Source organism: Panthera leo, chromosome B2 (genome assembly GCF_018350215.1).
Source record: "Panthera leo isolate Ple1 chromosome B2, P.leo_Ple1_pat1.1, whole genome shotgun sequence".
Lineage (NCBI taxonomy): Eukaryota > Metazoa > Chordata > Mammalia > Carnivora > Felidae > Panthera > Panthera leo.
The window spans coordinates 147,048,158-147,074,445 of record NC_056683.1 but is presented as its reverse complement, the minus strand read 5'-3'; the positions used below and the strand labels follow the sequence as shown (position 1 = coordinate 147,074,445).

Genomic DNA, 26,288 nt, shown 5'->3' with positions numbered 1-26,288 from the left:
GTTGGTATTATGGAAATCCAATATAGTTTTTTTTTTTAATTTAAAACTTCAGATCACGTGACCATGTTAAACCTCCAATATAGCATTACTAATATAAATATCATAGTCAACTTGCTACATTTGTTATGGAAGAAATAAGGACTCTCACATAAAATGCCATGAAACAAATAACACCTTGAAAACAAAAGCAAAAATGAACTACTGGGACCTCATCAAAATAAAAAGCTTCTGCACAGCGAAGGAAACAATCAGCAAAACTAAAAGGCAACTGACAGAATGGGAGAAGATATTTACAAACTACATAGCAGATAAAGGGTTAGTATCCAAAATCTATAAAGAACTTATCAAACTCAACACCCAAAAAACAAATAATCCAGTAAAGAAATGGGCAAAAGACATGAATAGACACTTCTCCAAAGAAGACATCCAGATGGCCAACCGACACATGAAAAGATGCTCAACCTCACTCATCATCAGGGAAATACAGATCAAAACCACGATGAGATACCACCTCACGCCTGTCAGAAAGGCTAACATGAACAATTCAGTCAACAACAGATGTTGGCGAGGATGTGGAGAAAGAGAAATTCTTTTGCACTGCTGGTGGGAATGCAAACTGGTACAGCCACTCTGGAAAACAGTATGGAGGTTCCTCAAAAAAACTAAAAATAGAACTACCCTACTACCCAGCAATTGCACTACTAGGTATTTATCCAAGGGATACAGGCATGCTGATTTGAAGGGACACATGCACCCCATGTTTATAGCAGCACTATCAACAATGGCCAAAGTATGGAAAGAGCCCAAATGTCCATTGATGGATGAATGAATACAGAAGATGTGGTATATATATGCAATGGAGTGTTACTCGGCAATCAACAAATAACATCACCTTGAGCAATAAAAGCTATAATATAGTCACTGAATATATATAGTTTTTGTAACCATGATTTGAAGAGAACTTTTCTCTGCTCATTATATTCTAACTGAATGCAGGAGTATTCTTTTCAGGTTCAAGTAGGAAATTAATCAGGCATCTGATTTTCATTTTGCTTGGGGTAGTCTCTAAACATCTGAAACCATCAGTTCTTTTTTTTTTAAATTTCTTTTATAATAGAGGGTTGTACCACGTAATTCTTTAAGATTCCTTGTTTTCAGATCTATGGTTTTTTGCCCCATGTTCCCTAAAATGAAAATAGGGTTTTTTTTTTTTAGCAAAATTCTTTTGACGTCTTCACTTTCATAACCTAATCCACTCAGCCAACATTCCTTTTCAATTATCCAATGGCTGCTAAGTTGTCATGTACAATTTTTCATTTAATTCTGAAACTGCCATTGAACATATTTTATAATTATCATAAAGCAAAAATGTTATTAAAATTGAACAGGAATTGTGTTTCCTTTGATTTGCTGTGTGTAATATTCTCTGAAACAGGCTGACTCAATAGTGTGTTCAAAGACAGAGTTTGTCTAGTAAGCGTTCTGGAAAAATGACAGGTCTAAAACAGAGCCAAGTATCCATGGGAAGAAGAAAGAAAAAAGGAGAGCAAGAGAGAAAATGCATATGTTGTAAAAAGGGGATCCCAATAAATAATTCAAATATATTCTGCCCAGATACTTTTGTGAAATGGAAATGGGTTTTGTGTGGGCGTTTTAAGTTTATTTGGTAAGGAAAATGATGAGCTTTGAATTATCATTTTTTATTATTAATTTGGCAGCTTATGCTAGTATAGCACTTACAAGTTATGACAAATTACTTTCTTGCTTTGAACTTCACAGCGGCCCGTGAGGGTCTTTAAACAGGAAATATTTGTACATGAGGAAACAGGCAGAAAATTCAGTTAAATTGCCCTAATTCGTCCACACGTAAAATTGCACCAGGCCTTTTTCTCTGAATACTGTTTATTTCCATCTCATTAGGATTTCTGCCTGTCTCCATAGGGAGGGAAAAAGAAAGGAAACAAGCCATTATCCACCCACCAGCTTGCCTGGACATTCCGAAAGTTACGTTTGTTATGATTTCATGGCCACATTATTCATGTCTGCTCAAATACATACTCCAGCAACGTGGCTATAACAACAAAGGTAGAATTAGCTTCAGAATTCTCTAAGAAGATATTGTATTCGATTATGACGTTTTACTGGAAAATCCTTGTACTCATGTAAGTTGAGTAATATTTATGTGCGTGATAGTTACAAGCTTTTAGCAATAGTTTAATTTACAAGTCCTCGAATGACACACACATGTTTTAGATGGATGGATGGATGGATAGATACATACATACATACATACATACATATGTAGGATGGATAGATAGATATAGATACATACATACATATGTAGGATGGATAGATAGATATAGATACATACATACATACATATGTAGCTGAAATAGTGTTGTGTAATCTTGCACGTTTGTATACATGTCTAGTGTGTGTGGTTTTTACTTCACTCTCGTGCTGTCATTGCAGGACTATTTCCTGATTTCTACTATTTTTATTAATTATTCTCACAATGTGCTTCATACGAGATTTCTTGCGACTTACATAAGTCCATATGACAAAACGCAATGGTCCACAATTTAAATTGAGTGGATGGGAGAGGAAGAAGGCAGGACCAAAGGAGTGAGGGAGCAGTTGAATGAAGACTTGTGCAGCTCGGCACCTGTGTGTTCTCTGCTGCGACAGCTGTACTCACTGCTCAAGGCTTTCCAGGGCAGGGCCATAAGTTTGGTTTCAGATTTTTCGAGACTGTCACCCCGTAAAATGAAGATCCCATGGCTGATCAATTGGCCCCATTGGCTAAAAACTCAGGCGTGGTCAGGAGAAATCCATCTTGTTTAGAGGTGGACGAAATACGGCCCAGCACTTTGTCTTTGAGTGTCCACACCTCCTTCTGTCCCTGGCAGGCTTTGGGCATCAATAGGGCATCAAAGACATCTTCTCTCTCAGAATCAACTTTTAAAGTATCATCTTTGACCTGTCACTCTTTTTATATTCAAAAGCCAAGGGGATGCTAGGATTTAGAGCTTACTTTCCATCTGGTGAAGCCACATCTGTAGATGTGAGATCCCTTGCTCTCAGGGTGGTGGGGGGGGAGGGCAGGGGGAGGCAGCTCTGGGCTTTGCTCCAGCCTCCGACCATGCACACTGAGTGCAATGCCTCGTGACCAAGAAAGGAGATTTCTTTCTTCTCAACTTGACCAATTTTATTCAACAACCACCACCAAGAAGAAAAATCAGTTTTATTTTAAAAGCTTTAATAACCCGGAATTACCTGAAATAACCATGGTAACATGTTCTGAAGTAATATACGTTGCTTATATAACCATAGAAACGGTACTAAAAACTGGAAATTACCTATAATTTATCTCAGTTTCTTACCGTGACAATAATATAATGTGCATTTCTCACAAAGCACATATTTTGGCTATCGTGCGATCAAGAAGTTATTCAAAAATTATCTCCGGCTTTCCAAAAGGTATCAGTTATTGTTTGGTTGTTAAGGTTAGTTCTCATTAATAATTTTCTGGACATAATAACGCAACTACGCACACATACACACACATACACACACACACACAAGGGAGCAAATTTTAAATGCAGGAAAACCAGGTATTTCTGAAAGTTACTGGTACAGAGCTCTGATCCACAAGCGTGAGAACAACTGCTTATGTTTTCTTCTAGTTTCAGGTTTTTTCCCCTTTAGACAATATTCAATATTTCTATTTTTCCATATGTTTATAAATCTATAATTATGCTATATTTGTGGTATGTATTTCCCCAAATCAGAATGGCTCACTGGCTCCCTGGCCCACTTAAGTTGACTCTGGGCACCGTATGCTGGGGTCAGGTCCATGCACCTGTCTACCCACGCAGGCCTGTGGACACTGGCGGGACATTCAATTTCTGTAGCTCCACTGGGCACTGAATCGCATTTTGGACCCACGAAGTACCTGATTCTAAGCTGATATCTCAGTTTCTGAGGGTCAAATGATTAATTCTCAATTCACATGCTGGAATTTCCAAATAACCGCCACTGACTTGACGTTGTAGACTCTCGGATTATTTATTTTTAGAGAGATTTCCAACGACGTGGTAGCGTACATAAAGGCCCATAACCTTTACTACCCTTGAGAATGAAATCCATTCAATGAGTGCTTATAGGGACTATTTTTTAACAGCTTTATTAGGATGTAATTCACATACTATAAAATTTACTCATTGAGTGTAGAATCAGTGTTTTTTAGTGTGTTCCCGGAGTTGTGTAGCCACGATGATGTTCTAATTGTAGAACACTTTCATAATCCCCAAGGAAGACCTTACCCCTTAGTGGCCACCCACGGGCTCGGCAACAACTAATCTACTTTCTGAATTTATATGTTGCTTATTCACCACCATCCTAGTGATGAAGCAAACAAGGAAAAAATATTTGCAACCAGGGAATTTAAGTAAATGACATAAGGAAGTTCTTTGAACTATTTCTGCGAATTTTTTATTTATTTTTTTTACATTTATTTATTTACTTATTTAATGTTTATTTTTGAGAGAGAGAGACAGAGACAGAGACAGAGACAGAGCATGAACAGGAGAGGGCAGAGAGAGGGAGCCACAGAATCCGAAGCAGGCTCCAGGCTCCGAGCTATCAGCACAGAGCCCCACGCGGGGCTTGAACTCACAACCTGCGAGATCATGACCTGAGCCGAAGTCAGACGCCTAACTGACTGAGCCACCCAGGTGCCCTACTGCGAATTTTTTTATAACTTTTAAGTTATTTCAACACAATACCAAGAGTCTTTTTTTCCATTCTTTCTTTTTTTCCTGCATTTCCAGTGACCTCTTAGGCAACAGGGGTTGGTTTGAAATGCATATGTGTATAAATGTATACGTCCTATGCATAGTATAACTAAGACATGTGGTCCCTTATAGATATTGTAGATCCAATAAAGTTAAAATTTTTTGCACAACTCCCTTTCGGAGGTAGAGTCTCTGTCACTGCCAATTAGATCTGGCCTGGCATGTGATTTCTTTGAGCAGAATGTGGTAGAAGTTAAATTATGGACGTTTCCGAATCCAGGCCTGAAGAACTCTTTCCAGCTTCTGGCTTTCAACTCTGGGAGCGCTCCTGCTCCCGCTGACACGTAAACAATCCCGGCCTTTCCTCCTGAATAACAGCAGAGAGAGAGAGAGGTCCGGGCAACAGGCAACTCCGGCAGCATGAACCTGACCATGAGCGAGAGGCTATCCTAGAACCCTGTCCACAGCTGAACTGACAGCTGATGGAACCATCTAAGTAAGGCCAACAGGCCCGGCAGGAAAACCACCGTTGTGGTCAAGAGGTAAGAAAGGGGTGATTTTTCAGTTGCTTTATGGGTGTCTGCTTGTATATGTACATGTTGATTCCTCAGCTAGATTCCAGTCTATTCATGCTTTGGGGGACACTTTACACTTCCCAGTCTCTAGTGAGCCCCTGAGGGCACTAACGCTGATTGTCTTTTTCAAGCCCTCTCTGGACATCTCTCAAATGAAGGAAGCATGACCACACCGGTTTTGTGGCGAACAGAAACTTTAGGGAAAAGCAATTCCATCTTTACTGAATACAGTTATACGAAACAGCTCAGAAAGTCTAGCTGAGGGCAGTGCTTGGCTGTGCCTTAAGCACACTGTTTGCTCATAGTTTCAGTTGCTGTTTAGTGGCAAATTTTTCCTATAGACTTGGCCATGAAACCCACTGACCCTTAGCTCCAAAACAGTGTCTGGCCCATTATAAACTGGCCATAAATATTTGTTCAAATATTTGTTAGAGGAATCCATAAATGACCCTCCTTTATTTAGCTGAATCTTTGGATGGGTGTGGCCCAAAAATCTGATTTGCTTCTGTGTCTCTATCTCACTAAGACTCTGGACTTTCAGACCAGACTCTGGATTTTAAGACCGAGCCCCTTTTGGCTATTTTCCCACATGTGTGTGTGTGTGTGTATGTGTGTGTGTGTGTGTAACATGATATATACATCATACTATATACATACATAATATATACGTGTTATACACACACACACATATTCAAAATTAAGAAAGCTTTTGAGATTCAGGAATTTCCCAATACCTTTACTATTTCTTGGGTTCGTGTCTTTATGAAAACATGCTTTTAATTTGAGTATTAGACTGCCAACATGCCTAATTACACAATGTTGTGACAAACCCAGAAGCGCAGAGGGCAACATGGCACTTTTTTCATTTCGAAGTGGTTGGAAATTTTGACTGCACCAAAAATAAAAACAAATGCAACAAAAGGCCAGAGTTGACATTGTGCTCATATCTGTGAAGACAATAGACAGGGAAGAATTATGAAAATAATCAAGGCAGGGGAACTGCTTCCCCAATCAACTGGTTTTTTTTTCCCCTATTATTGCAGTATCTGTATGCATAGCACTTCTGTCTGCTAACAGACTACGACCAATCCACGGTGCGTAATGAAACTGGATTGTCTGGCGTCTTATTTTATGAACCGATAATTTAAATCTTGCGTTTTCCCTTTTCTGCTTATCAGGCTAAGTATTATACAGTTTTTTTTTTATAGTTGATTTAGGGGAAAAAACCAAAGAGAAAATAAATCCTTGTTATTGGCTCTTTCTAGTGGTTCCCCCGCTGCCCCAGAGCAGTAGCTTAGGCTTCCCAGCTGTCACGCGGAAAGCTCAGACCACCCATGGGGATCAGAAGGCCCTCTGAGACTCAGTCTGTGGGGTAAATTCTGTGCAAAGATAGAGACAAAGAGAGGCTTGATACCGGTATGCATTTAATGCTCTTTATTTCTTCCTTAGTCATAAATGAGAGAAACTGTTCCCACTAAAAGTGGAGAAGAAGGATATTTCAAAAAACAATTAGGCACCAGGCCAGTACCCAAAGTACCCACCCTAAATACCAAAGGCTTTCCCTTTCCTGGGCGTAATGCAGAAATCGTTATCAGGCTCAAAAGGCAACATGGTCGAAAAGGAATTAAGAATTAAGTGAGTTGTATTTTTATTGCCCAATGCCCATAACTACCATAGTGTCAGGGAGATAGGAGATGTTCAATAAATTTTTATTGATTGAATACATGTAGATGGTTCAGCAACTTATTAAAAGAATAGGCATTTAAGGCACAATTGCTGAATAACACTGACTCTTCAGATGATTGGCTAATCAATCACATGTGTTGCATTTTAGATAATTTTCAAAGCGTCCAAAACTGAAATAGGTTAGGCCCAGGATTTTTTTTTTTTTTTTTTTTTTGGCTAAGCTCAAGCCCCAGGTTAGCCTATCCTCGTATGGTGAATTTGTATTACTTGTGAGCTGTTGATTGTCAAACTACTTCAGGAGTGCTTACTTGGCATCAGTAACCACGTCTAGTACAAAAACTGAAAGAAAATACTCAGTGGAAGGTCCAATAACATAATAGAAGGGTGTCTGAGTTAATGTGAGCCTCCATAACAAAATACCACAGACTGGATGGCTTAGCCACAGACATTTATTTCTCACGGCTCTGGAGGCTGGGAAGTGCAAGGTAAGATCCCAGCTGACTTAGTTTCCGGGAAAGCCTCTCTTCTCAGCTTGCAGACAGCTGCCTCCTCTCCAAGTCCTCGCAAACCCTGTCTTCTGTGCATCAACACAGGCGTGAGGAGAAGAGGCAGGGAGAGAGGATGAGAGAAAGAGAAGAGGGGGGAGAGTGCCTTTTGGTGTCAATTTTTATAAGGATACATATCCTTTCGGATCAGGACCCCACATTTGTCATCTAAGGTAATCTTAATTTCTTCTGTAGACGCCCAATCTCCAAATACAGCCATATGGAGATTAGGGCTTCAGTGTATGAATTTTGGTGAAACCAACATTCAGTCGATAACAAGGGGAGAAAGGAAAGAATCTGTGAAGTTGAAGACAGAACAGTAGAAATTACCTAATTGGAGCAACAGAGAGAAAATGGACTAAAAAAAGGGAATATAACATCAGGGACCCATGGGACTATAACAAAGTATAGATTCCTATCATCAAAATGCTGGGAAGAGAAGAGAAAATGGGAGGGGCTGAAAAAGTACTTTAAAAATTAATGACTGAAACCTTCTTAAATGTAGTGAAAGACATAAAAATACATATTCAAGAAGCTAAGTGAATCCTAAACAGGACAAAATCAAAGAAATTCACACTGCAGCTCATTATTGTCAATCACCTGAAAACTAAAGACAAAGAGTAAATCTTAAAGTCAGTGAATGACAAACCACACCCTACCCTTAAGGGGAAACAAATCAAATGACAGTAGATTTCTTACCAGAAACTCTAAAGATCAAAAGAAAGCAGCACAAATGTTTTCAAATGTTGAAAGAAAACAGCTGTCAACCCAGGACTCTATATCTAGTGAAAATATCCTTAAGGAATGAAGGGGACATCAAGGAATTCTCAGATGAAAGAAAATGAAGAGCGTTTGTCTGTTTATTTTATGCCAGAAGACCTGACATAAAAGGACAGCAAAAGGAAGTTTTCTAAATATAAGGGAAATGATGAAAAAAAATTAGAATGAGGAAGCAAGAACACATTAAACAAAAATATGGGGATATATATTACTTAGTGATAAGAGGGTCTATCCACCAGAAGTACACAGTAATCTTAAATATGTATGCACCACACAATAGAGCTGCAAAATATGTAAAGCAAAACTGTTTAAACTGAAAACAAACAAAAAAAACAAATCTACAATTAAAAACCTGGGGCACCTGGATGGCTCAGTCGGTTAAGCATCAGACTCCTGATCTCAGCTAAGTTCTCGATCTCAGGGTCTTGAGTTCAAGCCCCATGTCGGGCTTCACACTGGGTGTGACGCCTACTTAATAAAACAAAACACCCACTCATGCTAAAAACTCTCAGAAAAGATAAGAAAAGGGGAGACTTCAATTTAATAAAAATTATTTATGAAATACCTACAGTGAATACGATACTTAATTATAAACACTGAATCCTTTTCCCTAAAATTTGGGGCCAGGCACAAATGTCAGCTATTACTGCTCTGATTCAGACAGTAGTGCAATGCAGTGAGAAAAAGCAGTAAAAGGTATACGGATCTTAAAGGAATAAAACTTCCTATCTCAGATTGTATGAGGATCTGTGTCAAATAATCCCAATAAGACTACAAAAATATTACGAGCACTAATGTAGAGTTCAGCGATATTGTAAGATATAAGATACACATTCAAAATTCGATTACATTTCTGTATATGAATGATGAGCACGTGGATTTAAATTAAAACTATAACATTATTGATGATCATTTACAAAATGAAATGTTTAAGCGTAGATCTAATAAACGGACAGGATTCGTACACTGGAAACGACACAAGGCTAATTAAAGAAATCAAAGATCTAAGCAAGTGGAGACTCACTGTGCTCGTTGATTGGAATACTCAACCGCATGAAGATGCCAATCTTCCTTACACTGAAATATAGATTTAACGCTCCTTCCAAAGTACTAGCAAAATGTTTGCAGTTATAAACAAAATTAATCTACAATTTATAAAGAAAGTCAAAGAGATAGAATAGCTGTGGGACGCAGTTAAAACAATGCTGAGAAGGAAATTTATAACATTAAATACATGTATTAGGAAGGAAGAAAGATCTCAAGTCAACGATCTAAGCTAAAATTATTTCACAAAAAAAGAGGAATTGTCCTACTTAATTTCGGGACTTATTACTGAGCTCCCATAGTCAAGATTATGTGGTGTTGGTGAATAAATAGACTCACACATGAATGAAACAGAATAAAGAATTTAGAACTAGAATCACATAAACATGCCTTGCTGATTTTTTTTTATTTATTTATTTATTTTTTTTTAAATTTTTTTTTCAACGTTTTTTATTTATTTTTGGGACAGAGAGAGACAGAGCATGAACGGGGGAGGGGCAGAGAGAGAGGGAGACACAGAATCGGAAACAGGCTCCAGGCTCCGAGCCATCAGCCCAGAGCCTGACGCGGGGCTCGAACTCACGGACCGCGAGATCGTGACCTGGCTGAAGTCGGACGCTTAACCGACTGCGCCACCCAGGCGCCCCATGCCTTGCTGATTTTTGACAAAGGGGCAAAAATATTTCAAATGGAGTAAGACGGATTTGCAATAGATGATGCTAGGTATCTATGAACACAAACAACAACAGCAAAACAAAACAGAATCTCAACTGAAATCTCACACCTCATACAAAATATTAACTCAAAGACCGATTATACACTTCAAAGTAACAAACGAATTGTAAAATGGAGAAAGGACAAAACCAGACATTTTATCCAGGAGAATATACAGGAGGCAAATAAGCACATACGAAGTGTTTAATAACATTATCATTATGAAGGACGTGCGAGTTAAAACCACAACGGAAGGTCACAGCACATGTAACAGAACGCCTAAAATAAAAAATAATGACAACACCAAATGCTGGCATGGACGTGAGAAAGTGGGTCACTCATATATTGCTGGTGGGAATGTACGATGATACAGTTAGTCTGTGAACCTCTGTGTACCTTATATGCTGGCAATTACATTCTTGGGCATTAATGCTAACAATATATTCACTAAAAACCTGTACATGAGAGGCCCCTGGGGGGCTCAGTCCATTAAGCATCTAACTCTTGATTTCAGCTCAGATCATGATCTCAAGGTTCATGAGTTTGAGCCAAGCGTTGGGCTCTGCACTGACAGCATGGAGTTTGCTTAGGATTATCTCTCTCCCTCACTCTCTGCAATCCCCAACCATCTCAAAAATTAGATAAGTAAATAATTAAACTTCAAAAAAAACCTGCACATGAATATTCAGAGCAACTTGTTTCATTGTAGGTCCCCAGTGGAAACAACTGAGGTGTCCTTCACTCGGTGAACAGGGAAACTCTGACATAGCCATGCCATAGAATGGTAACTCAGTAACAAAAACATACACAACAACATGGGTAAATATCTTAAAAATAAGACTGAGTGAAAAAGCAAATCCCAAAGTTGATTATACTATATGATTCCATTTATAAAATAGCCCTTGAGTGACAGTATCATATAAGCAAAATATTTTTGGCTTCCAATGTTTACAGAGGAGACAGAAGGGTAGGAAGAAAGTGGATGTAGTTACCAAAGGACAAGAAGGATCCTCACGGTGAAGGAAATTTTCTGTCTCTTGACATTATCAATGTATGTATTCTGGTTGTGACAGTGTCCAAAGTTACACAAAGTGTTACCATTCAGAGAAACCAGGTAAAGAATACATGAGATCTGTCTGCAATCTTTCTTCAAAAAATTTTTTTTTAATCTTTATCTTTGAGAGAGAGAAACAGTGTGAGTGGGGGAAGGGTAGAGAGAAAAAGAGAGACACAGAATCTGAAATAGGCTCCCGGCTCTGAGCCGCCAGCACAGAGCCTGATGCGGGGCTCGAGCTCACAAACCGGGAGATCATGACCTGAGCCGAAGTTGGAAGCTCAACTGACTGAGTCACCCAGGCGCCCCTGCAATATTTCTTAAACTGAATCCAAAACTATAATTATGTCTAAATAAAAGAAGTTTAACTAAAAAGAAAATAACTGGACTCATCAATAAAAGAGAGAGAGAGAGGACTCAAATAAACAAAATCACAAATAAGAGGAGAAATAACAAGCAACATCACAGAAATACAAATGATTATTAGCAAACTTTGTGAAAGATTATATGCAAACGAACTAGGTAACCTAGAAGAAATGGATGAATTTCTAGATGCTTATAACCTACCAAAACTGAATCAGGAAGAAATAGAAAATTTGGACAGACTGATTACCAGTAATGAAATTGAATCAGTAATCAAAAAACTCCCTCGGGACACCTGGGTGGCTCAGTTGGTTAAGCGTCTGGCTTCAGCACGGGTCATGATCTCGCGGTCCGTGAGTTTGAGCCCCACATTGGGCTCTGTGCTGACAGCTCAGGGCCTGGAGCCTGCTTCAGATTCTGGGTCTCCCTCTCTCTTCACCCCTCCCCTGCTCATGCTCTATCTCTCTCTGTCTCAAAATAAATAAATAAAAATAAATAAATAAATAAAGTAAATAAATAAATAAACAAAAACAAAAAACAAAAACTCCCAATAAACATAAGTCCAGGACCAAGCAACTTCACAGGTAAATTTGACCAAACATTTAAAGAAAAGTTAATCCTTATTATTCTCAACTATTCCAAAAAGAAGAGAAGAGGAAGGAAAGTTTCCAAATTCATTCTAGGAAGCCAACATGACCTTGATACCAAAACTAGATAAAGATAACACACAAAAAAGAGAACTAAAGCCAATGATCTCTGATGAACATAGATGCAAAAATCCTTAACATTTAGCAGACTGAATCCAGCAATACATTAGAAAAATCATTCACCACAGTCAAGTGGGATTTATTCCCCTGATGCAAAGGTGGTTCAATATTCACAAACCAATCAACATGTTACATGACATCAATAAGAGGATGACAGCCATATGATCATTTCAATAGCTGCAGAAAAAGCATTTGACAAAGTGCAGTATCCATTCATGATAAAACCCTCAGCAAAGTTGGCTTCGAGGGAACATACCTGAACATAACAAAAGCCATATATAAAAAACCCACAGCTAACATCATGCCAATGGAGAAAAACTGAGACCTTTCCCCTAAGGTCAGGAATAAGACAAGGATGTCCACTCTTGCCACTTTATTCGACATAGAAGGTGTGGTGTGTATATGTGTTATCCAGCCATAAAATAATATTATTCTGCCATGAAAATATGATTCAACCATAAAAAAAGAATGAAACCCTGCCATTTGCAACAGCATGGATGGACCCGGAGAGTAGACTGCTAAGTGAAATAAATCAGTCGGAGAAAGATAAATACTCTATGATTTCATCCTTATGTGGAATTTAAGAAACAAAATGGACGAACAAAGGAGAGAAGGAGACAGACTAAAAAATGGAGGCTTAACTGTAGAGAACAAATATGGCTATCGGTGGGAGGTGGGTGGGGGGATGGGTCAAACAGGTGAGGGGGATTAAGCACACTTACCTTGCTGAGCACTGAGTAACGTGTAGAACTGTTGAATCACTACATCGTACACCTGAAATGGATATAACACGGTATGTTATCTACACTGGACTTAAAATTTTAAATAGGAGAGAAAATAAATACAAAAGAGAGAAGAAACAAGAAATAAAAACAAATAAATGGACACTCTATTTGAACTTCTGACTGAGATGGAATAATGGGATCAGATTTACCTCCCTACCCCGAGCAGACAAAGGTATGTCAAACAGTGGTTGGCAAGGCGAGGGGTACCAGGCACGTGAGGATCCTAACCCCCGAGAGAAGGGAAACAAAGGAAGTAAGCCCCATGATTGCCCATTTTCTTGCCTTGCGGTCGTTTGTAAGCCAAGGTGCAAGGAGCAGTACCCAGGAGGAGCCCTGCAGAGCCCTTGAGTTGTGAACAGAGGGATGAGATGCCGGGAGACCAAAGTAGCTTGGGGTTCACAAGTTGGAGTTGCAGAGAAGAGACAGAGGCACTGCCTTCTCCACAGGGTTCCCAGGGAGTATTCAGGGAAACCTGAGTCCAGGGAAAGAGCCACCGAGGAACATTAGCAGTACTGAGAATAGTGCCTCTTTCCATACACCGAACTGGGAGACCCCCAGGTCAGAATACCCTTGCAGAGTATACAGAAGGGTCCTGAGACAGTAGTGGGGGAAATAGTAACGCTAGATTGAGCATCGCTACAGCTGTGCCCCCAAAAGTCTTAAAGACTCACAGGAAGCAAACTGTTTCCAAGTAACTGAACTGCATCCCAGAATAAAGTTCCAGAATACTTACAGGAATAAAAAAATATCAGCACACAAGTTAAAATGCATGAACTCTACTATTCATTTAAAAAACTATCACGCATGGAGGGGCACCTGGGTGGTTCAGGCAGTGAAGCATCCGACTTCTGCTCAGGTCATGATCTAGCAGTTTGTGAGTTCGAGTCCCGTGTCGGGCTCTGTGCTGACAGCTCAGAGCCTGGAGCTTGCTTCAAATTCTGGGTCTCCCTCTCTCTCTCCCCCTCCCCTTCCCTTGCTCATGCTCTGTCTCTATGTCTGTCTCAAAAATAAATAAACATTTTTTAAAAAATTTAAAAAATGTTGGGTGGAGCGAGGTGTAAAATTTCCTGAATAGTTGCAAGTAGGTTCGACTTCTCAAAAGAAAGATTAACGAACGTGAAGACTTCGAAATACAAACCATCCATAGTGAAATGCGAAGAGAAAAATAAAATTTCGGAAAATGAGCAAAGCAGTTGTTACATGTGGGACAGCTTTGAGCAGTGCGATAAATGGGTAAAGTTTCCCCAAGAGGAAGGGGCTCAGAAAAAAGAAATACTTGAAGAAAGATTTTTATATTTGATTTTTCAAATTCAATTCTTTCAAATTTAGTTTTTTGGCTAACATTTTTTCCAAGTTTAATGAGAACTACAAACCCATAGTTGCAAGAGGCAAAAAAAAAAAAAAAAAAAAAAAAGAAACAAAAACAAACAAACAACCACCCTGCCCCAAAAAAACCCAAAACCAACCCTAAGCACAAGAAATATAAAGGGAAGTCTACATATGCATATCACAGTCCCATTACCCAAAAGCAGCCAGGTCAGCCTAACATCAGATGATACATTTATTTGTTTATGTATTCTCTGACTTTACCACTGGCATGTGAGTGTGTAAGTTAACTATTGTTGTGTAGAAAACTACCCCAAAGCCCGAGACGTTGGATAGCCTCATTTGTTATCTCACGGTTCTTGGGGTCAGGGATCTGGCAATAGTTCAGCTAGAGCTTCTCACTCTGTATCTTTCAGAGTTTGCAAATAGAGTCATAGCAGGTGTCTCCTAGAGCAAGAGACAGAAAGAGTGAGAAGGGGAGCCAAGATGGAAACCTTCTTGGTAGCCTGATGCTGGGAGTGACATTCCATCACTTGGGCCAGTTTCTTTGTGTTAGAAAAGGGTCATTAGGTCCATTCTACACTAAAGAAGGAGAATATTGCATGAGAACATGAGTATCCGTAGGCAGGTGTCATTGGGGGCCATTTTTAGTAGCTGCTAATCACAGTTAACGCCACGGGACTAACACTTTATCTTGTGCGTTACTGACTCCCAGTCCCTAGTGCGAAGTAGACACTGCAGTATTCATGGAATGGATGGACGCACAAACAAATAGTCTGATAACTAGAAAACTCACGGTATAATTACGGATGCTAGAGTAACTTTGACATTATTGCCCAATGTCACCTCTATTAATAATCAATAACTTGGGACGATTAGTGCTACAAGTTTCTACAGAAGCCGTTAATTTTCAGAAACCAAGAGTAGAACTTCAGCTGAATTAATCAATGGGTATGCTGAATTCTATTTATTTCACTTTTAAACAATATAATTAAATAGATTTCTTTTCACTAAACCGTTAACACGGTGGCTTGTGTTTTTATGAAGAAAGAAACAACAGAAAAGTTCCTTTCATAGTCTTGGAATGGGAGATTTAACTTTGATGATTCCTCCAGTATTTTATAAACTGCTTGTATTTATGTAGGTAATGAAAAAATATAAATCCACACATATTTCACTGCAGGGGAAATAAATGAAGCCCAGTCCTGGGAGGCTTGTCTTTAATCATGAAATGTGCAACATTTGGCTGCACTGAATTAGCCATTTGTCTCACTAATGTAAATCCTCAAGAGCACTGAGGGCCCAAGCGGAAAAATCCACGGAGCTGAGAACGTGCCTTCCAGGGGTGTGGGCGTGAGTTAAGTGGCAGAAACAAAAAGATGCCAGGGTGTGGCTCCCTGAACATCTTTACGTCGGGGAAGTCCCAACTTCCGTGATTCTCTTTTATCCCCCAAAGCCCCCCATGAATATATTCATCAGAAACCCAGCACAGTTTCGGCGATCCGACACCAAATAAGAGATAAGAAGCTTCCATTGCCTTTCGATTTACCTTCAGACTGTGCTTGAGCTGTGATGACAGACTTCCTGGTTTCAGAGACCCATGTGGCTGTTACCCTGCCTTCTGCATGGGTCTCTAGGCTGCCTCCACTGGGTGTTAGGAAGACCACTGGAGAAAAAAAAAAGTCAGTATCTGACTTCTTAGGAATGCAAACAATGAAACACGCATTGGGGATCATTTCTTTCATAACTGTGGCCATTTTGATTAACACGGTCCACCTAGTACGATTGCAAACTATTCATCAAAGCAGGTCTGTCCTACACAAATGCCATTAATAGTGGAGACAGCCTCTCGCTCAAGAGACAGCGGTGGCATTAATCTTCCCCACTGTGCATTAGTCATGCTACTTTACTGGTCTAATCTTGTGGGTCTTAAAAAAAAAAAAATCACATCCTTGCCAGATCGCCTGGAATTTTCAGATCAATTTACCCAGATTTACTCTCTGCTCTCATCACTCAGCTGATACACAGAGGAGACGGTTACAGGCAGTATTAAACCCCATTTCATCCCTACTCGTGTGTCTTTACAGGAATTTTATAGGTTTCGTCTGTTTTCCTTACATTTCAAAATGATTCCATTGTTTACAATATCGCCCTACTTAAAAGGAGTAAAAGCAGTGCTATGTTTAAAGGAAGCCACTTGGGGATTTTAAGCACAATTACCCAGAAATGAGCATGCGGGGTCATTTTCTGTGTTAATTTTGATATTGTGGAAATTAAAAATGATTTTCAGAGCTTCGCCTCAGAAGAAACACTGAAATTCTAATACATTGAATATTTATATTAAAAAACAAAACTAGAGAATGACAACAACATTACAGAGCATAGATCTGATCCTGAAATCAAAGTTACTTCCCAAACCTAAACCAATAAGAAATGCCAAAGAAGATGGGGGCGCCTGGGTGGCTCAGTGGGTTAAGCGGCAGACTTGGGCTCAGGTCATGATCTCACAATTCATGGGTTCGAGCCCCACGTCAGGCTCTGTGCTGACAGCTCGGAGCCTGGAGCCTGCTTTGGATTCTGTGTCTCCCTCTCTCTCTCTGCCCCTCCCCACTCACACTGTTTCTCTCTCGCTCTCACAAATAAATAAAACATTAAAAAAAATAAAAAGAGAAGAAATGCCAAAGAAGAAAAGAAATAGGAAATAAGAATTTGAATTTGAAGATGTTGACATAATCACAAAATGAATTTCAAAAACACGCAAATAAGAAAAATAATTGCAACAGATATAACTGAGCAGGGACAACAAATTATTGTAGGAAGCATCTATATAATTAGACCCAAAATACTACAGTTAATGGAAAGATTATTATAACATGACTGTTAAAGAAGAATCACAGATGATTAATAAAACCATTATATTTGTTCAGTTTAATAATGACAGGAAGTCAAATTAAACAAAAATTTCTTGCTTGAGAGATTAATAAGATTCTTTGAATAGTAGTATCCAATTTTGGAAAGGTCACAATGAAATGAGCTCTCACATATTTTTTGAAAAATCTGACATTTGGGAGCATGACAATGTAGCACACATTCTCTCCCTTAAAATGTTCATTACCTCTTAGGAAGTAACCTAGGGAAACTTAATCTAGGCAAAGACTTTGATTATATATACATAATATATACATATATATATATACACACACAGATCAACATTATATGTACTATGTATACATTATATATATTATATATTATACGAACATTGTATATAATTATATACAATACTACTGCATTATATTATAATATTATATATAATACAAAAACCTTAGGAGCAATGTAAAATAGCCACGGGCAGAAAAAATATTAGATTATCAAATGTTCACTTTAGAGCAAAATTATCAAAAAATATTATGAATACCCTCAATTATATTTTCAAAGATTATATAGTTACATATAAAACTGATTATGATATATTAAAAAACACAACTATATCCATATATATATAGGTCTACATTCCATGTGTGTGGATACATATACATATATATGTAATTAAATGTGTGTGTATATATAAGCCATAATAAATAATGCTTACATTGTATAGTAATTTAAATTATATATATCACATATATATAATTATAATATATATGATATTATAAGAATTTAAATATATAATGATATGTATTGTGTTATTAATAATTTTAACTATCACATATATAACATATAGTGGAAGAAAATGAACTAAATGTTAGCCATGATTAATAAATTTGAGAGTGATTTTGCATTCCATTTGTTTATTTATCTTTCTAAGTTTTTCCGTAGTTAATAGCTTGGGAAAAAATTAAGTAAAAAGACGTGTCAAGGGACGCCTGGGTGGCTCAGTCAGTTCTAAGCGTCTGACTCCCGGTTTTGGCTCAAGTCATGATCTCACGGTTTGTGAGTTCAAGCCCCGCGTTGGACTCTGCTCTGGTGGTGGCATGGAGCCTGCTTGGGATTCTCTCTCTCCCGCTCTCCCCCTCTCCCCCTCTCCCCCTCTCCCCCGCTCAAAATAACTAAATAAACTTAAAAAAAAAGATTATGAAGTGAAAAGCGAGGTTTGCCTTGCAGAGACACCGTTTTCCTCTATTCCCTCAGCCCTCCCATTGTATACATGTGTGCACAGCCCCTCTGACAAGTGCACAGGCATTTCTCACTGTGAGATCCAGGAGTCTGAGCCTATACCTTGTGTGACCACTTGATAAGATAAGAGGGACCAGGAAAGAGTCTTTGCGAATGGTGCGGGGTAAGGAGCTGGAGTGTAAGTGACAGTAACTCTTCCTTAAACTTCATGACCGTATACACTTATGACCGTATACACTCATGTAAAACTCACACACACACACACACACACACACACACACACACACTTTTCTTTTTCAAATCTTCATCCACTCTCGAAATTCTTAGAATTTGGAATTTCCCTGGGAGGTAGAGTTTAGAACAGCATATTGGGGATCAGCGTGGTCTCAGCTGCTATGCACGTTACAGAATTACCTCAGGACAGAAGCTGCACTTAAGGTTTGAACAGAAATGAAAATGAAAGCAGTGACGATTTTTCTGGATCCATTCCGGTCACCCAGGAAGTTCTGCACATTGCATGTATGAACTGGTCCCTGGGCATATGTTGCCCCGGGACAGAAAGCACGGATTTGAAAGGAATCCGTAAGTCCTGTGGATGTTGTGTGCTATGTGTAACAGAATTTTGTTCTTCCTTAGATATAAACTGCCCACCCCTTGAGTGAATGACAGTGAGCGAAGGCACTTAGAACCTTCTGCAGGAGTAGAAAATATGGCTGAATGTTTTAAAAAGTTCAGAGTCTAGGAAGATAGACAAGTCAGAAGTTTACCTAAATTTAAAACTCTTTGTTTCTGGCTAGGTGTGCATGCCCTCAGGATATAAACGAAATAGACTGACTCAGTGGACTGGACTTACCAGTAAGAGATGGTCAAGGTCCTGGGTTTGTAACTTTGCTGCCTCCCACCGTGTCCTGACAACTGCCTTCTGTCTTAGGGGCTCCTGGGGGACTAGTGAGACTCAACCGCACTGACTACAAATGCACAGGCCCAGGTGTCCAGGAAGAGATCAAGAAAAGTGGTAAAACATTCTCTGTCTCTGAGTGTCTATAATCTCTTTGGAAGAAGAGCAAAAAAATGAAATCACGTCATGAGTTTTACTGTATTCCCACCTCCGACGTGTTCTTACAAAGCAGGACACTGCGTGATGCTGAATTATTTAATGTTGCACCCCGAAGGGAGTAATTATCATAACTTCCTTATTTAATGACAAATTTATTAATCTTATGAGGTTACCAAGGTAAATATTTTGAGACATCAAGAAGTGCCATTCATCCACACAATTACATAAAACTTGTACAACCCATAAAATTTATGTACTTCACAAAAGAAATCTCTTCAACCATGGACACATTGGTTGAAAATATAAACATGTCTGTATATCTTATTAGAATGAAAGTCTAATAAATCAGCCTTTCACAGACTTTAAACTCTGCAAGACACGGCCGAAAGATACAGGAAATGTTAAAATGATTGCACGATAGTAAACTTATCCTAAAGAAGTTATAAAGAATGTTAATCCCACGAGATTGTATTAACTATTCCTATTCTTTCCTAGAATAATTTCTACATGTCCCTAGGGTTTTGGTACACTTGTTATGCCCCAAAGAATTGAAAATATGTTTTTGTGCTAGACATGGTTACAAAACCTGGGTTATCAACTGAATATTTTTTGGTAGAAAGTAGGACCTTCCTGTCCAGCCAAAGCATGAGCGTCAACAACAATGTTTACTCGGTGCGTCATCTCTCAAGACCTTGCACTTTTTTCCCTGGAATTTGATTTTTAGAGGCGTAGTGTCTTTCTCAAAGCCAACGTGTTCTACAAGTTTTACATAAGCTGTCATTATGAACGCACATTAAAAGTCCATCACAAGAGCAGACCTAGTCGATCTATTTTTTTCATCTATTATAATGACATATTTAGAGTTTTCATTATTTAGAATCATTTCATTATTTAATATCATCTAGAAACCCAGCTTTCTATTGTTGTTAGTAAGTGACCACTGTTGTGGATTCCTTCTCCTGTCTTTTTCCAGCACTCCTTGCCTTACTCAAAGTTTACTGTGTTGGCTTGCGTGCATGCCGGAAACAAGCAAATATCCATGTTTTATGAGAAGATATATAATTGTTAAAGAAACAAGCTACGTATAATTGCCCTCTCGTACACTCAGAATTCAGTGACGATTTAAACTTATTTTTCATATTCTTATCATTTTATGAAGTTTGTATTTTGTCTTCGGAGTGCAATTATGAGTCCATGGCTTGATGCAGGCTCGGCTTGTCCCAATTTCCGATCACATAATCGGAAACGTTTTGAAGATCCATTTCTCGTAACTTAGCTGATAGGAGCCCTTTCACTTGGCTTGTTGTGCGTCCTTTTGATATTACTCCTAACCTTCGTGAAACCACTCTTGGTTTCTGGATGTGACGGGACGTGTCAGAATCATCCTCATGTTTTCCTGCCCAAGATACAGAATCGAGAATATTGAAGAGGTCCCCATATCCACCATAATTGGTGGAGGGCAAAGTGCTGTTACTGTTTTCATACGCCATTTCAACGCCAATAATGACTTGGGCATTTTTGCCAGTGTTCTCAGTAATTTTGTGAAGGGAAGAATTTTCCAAAGTCCTTACTCTGTCACTCCTGCTGCTACCACCTCCAGGTTTCTTACTGTAGCTTTTCTCTCACCAAGGTTTTCTCTACATTTACTGTGCAAAAGACATAAAAGGTATTCCTACGTATTGAGAAGCTTGCATTAAGAACAAGTAAACAAATGAAATCCAGTTATTATTAGAAAATAAGACCACATCTGGGCTGACAGCTCAGAGCCTGGAGCCTGCTTCCGATTCTGTGTCTCCCTCTCTTTCTGCCCCTCCCCCGTTCATGCTCTATCTCTCTCTCTGTCTCAAAAATAAATAAATGTTAAAAAAAAAAAAAAAAGAAAAGAAGACCACATATGAGGTTGTGGCGAAGAGGGTGAAGGGAAGCTTTGAATGCCACACACAGGCGTTTGTTGGTCAACGTGTTCCAGAACATTCCAACATGTTCTCTGCCTGTAGTTTAATGCTTTAGAAGATGTTTAACATAAGGCAGTTGTCGGTACGGGGGTGTCTTCTATATCACTTCTCTTTATCAGGGGAACCAAATTCTACAGAGCAAGTTCTAAAGCCCGAGTGATCGTTTAATCCTACAATGTAGGGAAATCTTGATGTTGAGCAAAAGAAACGAAGGGATCTATCATCACCGTAGTGCAGACGAGGCACTGTGACAGATGTTTAGAAAGATTGTTTCACTTATTTGTCATACTTCCAAGAACACTATCATCATCCCCTTCAACAAATGGTAAGTGAGCTCTTAAATGAAATTTCACAAGACCTTTTGGGTTTCAGGGGACGTCTTTGCATCCCGCTGTTCAAAAGCTTGGATTTAAACCTTGTATGCACCCAGCCACTAACTATGTGACCATGAAAGAAATCACAACTTCTTTGCTGCTTGTCTCCTCAGTTATGAAGGGCACATTATGTTACCTGTACGTCTGAGTGAGATCCCTGGAAGTAAGCGAAGAGATGACTGAGACGTGGTCTAGTTCAAAGCTGTTCGCAGAATAAATGGATCAGCAGCCCCTCACCGGGGCCACAGGGAAACCTGGGTAAACAGAAGCGCACGTGGGAATGTTTCCATTGGCTGTAATCATTTCTCTTTGCTTCATGTGGGTGCCATCTCCAGATGGGACAAATTAGTGGGCATAAATGTAATCACTGACATCACAAAGTGATACAGTAATCTGCCATTTATATTAAAATGCTCTCCGATCATCCTGCTCTCAAGGATTTGAAATTTGGGGGCACCTGGGGGGGTTCAGTCAGTTAAGCATTTAACTCTTAATTTCAGCTCAGGTCACAGTTGCCCGGTTCGTGGGTTCAAGCCCGGCTCTGTGCTGACGGCGTGGAGCCTGCTTGGGATTCTCTCTCTCCCTTTCTCTCTGCCCCTCCCCCACTTCCTCTCTCCCGCTCTCTCTTTCTCTCAAAGTAAGCCAATAAACTTTTTTTTAAAAAAGAGAGAGTCTGAAATTTGGCTAAAGGTTTATATGAGTTGGGGGCCATATCCCTCCATGTCTGCTAAGAAAAAGGTATCATTATTCTGCTTTCTAAAGTACACGTAAAATGGAGAACGGTGGCATAATAACCCCATATACACAGCCTCTGGTGGCATTTTGTCAGTTTATTCCACCAGCTAAGGGGGCTCCTTCAGTTATGCTGGCTTTGGGCGCCTCCAAGTGCTGGCCGGAAGCCTCCCTGTGGGGCAGCTCAGACAGCTTCCGCGGCCACCTGTTTGGTAGTCACTCTTGAGTCACAATCCACTTGGAAGGTTTGTGCTCGGCTAGGGTCAGGGTCACCTCACAGGCCCTGGGGTCTCAAGGAAGCATCCCGGCTTCTGCCGACGTTCACACAGGTGCCCTCATGCCTGGCCCTCCAAGCACAGGTGTGTAGGGGATTTCTCACAAACGCTTTCTTTGGGTTTTCAGTGTAGACTCACCACTCACTTTTGGAAGCAACCCAAATTGAGGAATAAGGGTCTGAGCCCCGTTCTTTGCCTCTGCACAGGTGTCTACCTTAAAGTTGAGGGGATTCACCGACATCGTATTCAATTGGCAAGAAATTGCTCTCTTGTCATAGAAGGTAAGTCCTCTACCTGCGATCCTTGGTTAAGTGCTTTTATTTGTCTCTGGACACCGCGTGGTCTTTTAGAGGGTTTCCTTGTCTCGGCTGCTGGAAAAGCCTTCTCTTCTCCAGCGAACGTATTCCCCGGCCTGGAAGCAGACCTCAGGTGGGGCCCTGGAGGCAGCAAGAGAAGCTGGGCTGAGTGGAGACTCACACCACAGAGGTACGTAACCCCAATACCTCCCTCTTCCGCAGACCGGACCAACTGGACGGGGTCACCGGGTTTCACCAAGCACGTTTTTCAAATCAAATTGTCCAGGAGACTTTGATACAGGTCCTCCACACCCAGCTCCTCCTCCGAGCACCTGGCATCGAGTGCTCACTGCATTGGTGCGAAATAAGGCTGAGAGTATCCCATTTTCCTCTCAGTTTTCTGGTCCCTTGCAATTCAGCGGGGACAGGACACTGAGGTCTGGCTGTGCTCTGACTCACAGACACTGTCAAGGGCTGAGAGGCGAGCGCAAAGGCTACAGATAGCAGCAGCAACCTTGATCTCTGAGCACCCAGGCTGGGGGTGCGGGAGGGTGGGTCCAGGCTGACGGTGTCACAGAGGCCAAGCGGTCACAGGAGGCTTCAGGGTGCGGTCCTAGGTCCTGTGACACGGGAGCCATCCTACCCATTTTTTTTTTTTTTTTGCCGCCTATTCCTCCCCATTTTACGATCCCGAGATGGTAAAATCTCAAGCAGGATTATAAAATCCAGTCCTGAGACAATCTTGAGTCTCGGGTCTTTCGTAGGATTCTGTAAGCTAGCCGGTAAACTTCCCAAAGGATCATTTGTTGCTTAAAGCCACCGGTTATGTTCTGCCTCTCGCAAAAAAAGAAAAAAATGTCACGGTGGAGAAGGTGTCAGCGGTAGAAGCAGGGTTCAGGACCCGGACTCCAGGACTGATGACCCTACCCAAGCTTCAGGGAACCCGGTCTTACTGGCTGGGAGAAGGCAAGCCCTCAGATGTTTGCGCTGTGGGCGACCAGATGGACGATCCAAAGGCCGGTGGCTGTGTCCCCGGGGCAGGTCACTGTGAAGCCGCCCCCTTTGCAAAGGCGGAGCCTGCCTCCATGCAGCCACCCTTCGGGACCCCGACACTTTGTGGGACACGGTTTTCAAGCCCCTGGATAGTCTCTCAACTCCGTTCCAGCTTCAAAATAATATGATCATACACATGTAAGTATGTAAGTACAGCGGGAGGACTTGATCAGAAATTTTAGCAGAGACACTTCACCCAACAGCCTGCTTCGAACGCCTCCCATCTCTTCTCCCAACAGCCTTGGAAAGACTGGTTTCCGCGCCCACGAGAATCACATCCTAGTGAAGCTCTAGACTCTATGAGGGTAAACGCTGCATCCTCTGTTTTCCGTGGTTCCTTCAGTGCCTGTATGAGGCTCCAAGGGCTGCGGTGACAAAATGCCACCAGCCGGGTTGGCTGACCCAGGGAAATGTCCTCCCCCACCGCGCTGGGGGCAGAGTCTGACATCTGCTGATGGCGGGATCTCACCCCCTCGGGAGCCCTGGAATTGACCCCCTTTCCTGGGAGTGCTGGCAATGTGGGGTGCCGCTTGCTGGCCAGTGCCCCACTCCACTGCATCACATAGCTCCCTGGGTTTCTTCTTTAAGGACACCTGTCACGTTGTGTGTGGGCCCACCCTATCCCAGGATGACCTCGCCCCAACTAGGCTACATCTGCAAAGACCCACCTTTACCGGGAGGGGGGCTAACACTCCAGCATATCTTTTGTGGGGGACACACCTCAGCATCCCCCCCAGACAGGGGAAGGTCAACATGCTATTCTGAGAGCATATTAAATATATTTCTTCTCTTCTAATTTCTCCTCACTCAAATAAATCAGCAACCCGCAATTTCCTTTCTCTTCCACCTTCCTTAGCTGCATGATTCCAGCCTCTCTGCCTGTTTGACTGGGGGATACACTTTTCCCACCTGCGACAGTCACTTCTTTCTTGTGCTGGGGGCAAAGCCGCAGGGAATCTTCCAGTGGAGCCTGTCCCTCCGCCTCCTCCACCGCCCTGAGGACCAGGAGACCCCTGACCTCGGCATCGATTCTTGGATCAGGCCTCTTCCTCGTGTTCTAGAAACAAAACTGCATGAAACAAGGGACCTCCATTGTGTGTGTCTCTTGAGAATGTCTCCTGCATTCGCCGATCCATTTCTGTCTCTCCCCCTCTGGCTCATCCCAATCCATCACCTCCCCCTCCATGGTAGAGAGAAAACATCTGGAAGGGAGTCACAAAGAGCTCAGCGACGGGGGAGCAGCGTGATGCTTTCGCACCGTGGCGACGGATGCCCAGCCCTGTGATGAATCCCCCTCTTGGCCCAGCGCTGACGTGAGGCTCCCGCATAGACGAATTCACAGCCACAGACTCACGGACCTGCCCCTTCGGGCTGCAGACCAGAGATGCGTCTGATTTGTGTGTTTGCTGAAGCTTAAGTGGGCAGGTTCTTTTCTCTACCCTCTGAATAGCCAGGGAGGAATCCACCAACTTACAAGAGAGAGAAAAAGCCACCCCAATAGCAAATGTGGTCTTTCTTCACACCCCTCCTATCGCTTCAGCCTCCGAGGTGCTGTTTGGAAGGGTGTATGGATTACATCTGGGAAGCTTTCCAAACTGTCTCCACAAAGAAAAGAAAGAAGGAAAAGATAACCAGCCATATTAGGCCGGCCATATTAACAAGCAAACCGCTTTTCCTTTAGTGAACCACAGAGTGTCTGTGGTGAGCAGGGAAGGAGCCTACGTTCTGGGGTTTTCTCACAGAGGATTAGGTTTCTGGTCTATTTTCCTGGATCTAATCACTCATGTGTCCCTACTGCTGGCTGTGTGTGCAACCAAAGTTCTCATCAATTTGCTGGCCTAACAAGGAGTGGATGTGAGCCATGGGAGGGTCTCCCCAGATGCCGTGCATTTTTGTTCGCCCCCATTCCTAAACGTGGTAATAAAGTGCTATACCAATAACTAATTAAAAAGTCCCTGGAAAAGTTGCATGAATGAAATCCCTGTGAACCACTGCCGT

At 41.0% G+C, this 26,288-nt stretch overlaps 1 long non-coding RNA gene across 2 annotated transcripts; it reads right to left on the bottom strand.

Annotated features, from left to right (window-relative positions):
• Window positions 1–13,056: 13,056 nt before the first annotated feature.
• Window positions 13,057–23,771, bottom strand: LOC122220586. Of its 2 annotated transcripts, XR_006202943.1 has the most exons (4): window positions 23,236–23,771; window positions 22,071–22,188; window positions 15,985–16,101; window positions 13,057–13,098 (listed from the first exon to the last, which is right to left on the bottom strand). It is a non-coding gene; the product is annotated as an uncharacterized LOC122220586 (long non-coding RNA). The 2 variants fall into 2 exon arrangements; XR_006202944.1 differs by lacking the exons at window positions 13,057–13,098; window positions 15,985–16,101 and adding an exon at window positions 20,524–21,001.
• Between the last annotated feature and the right edge of the window lie 2,517 nt (window positions 23,772–26,288).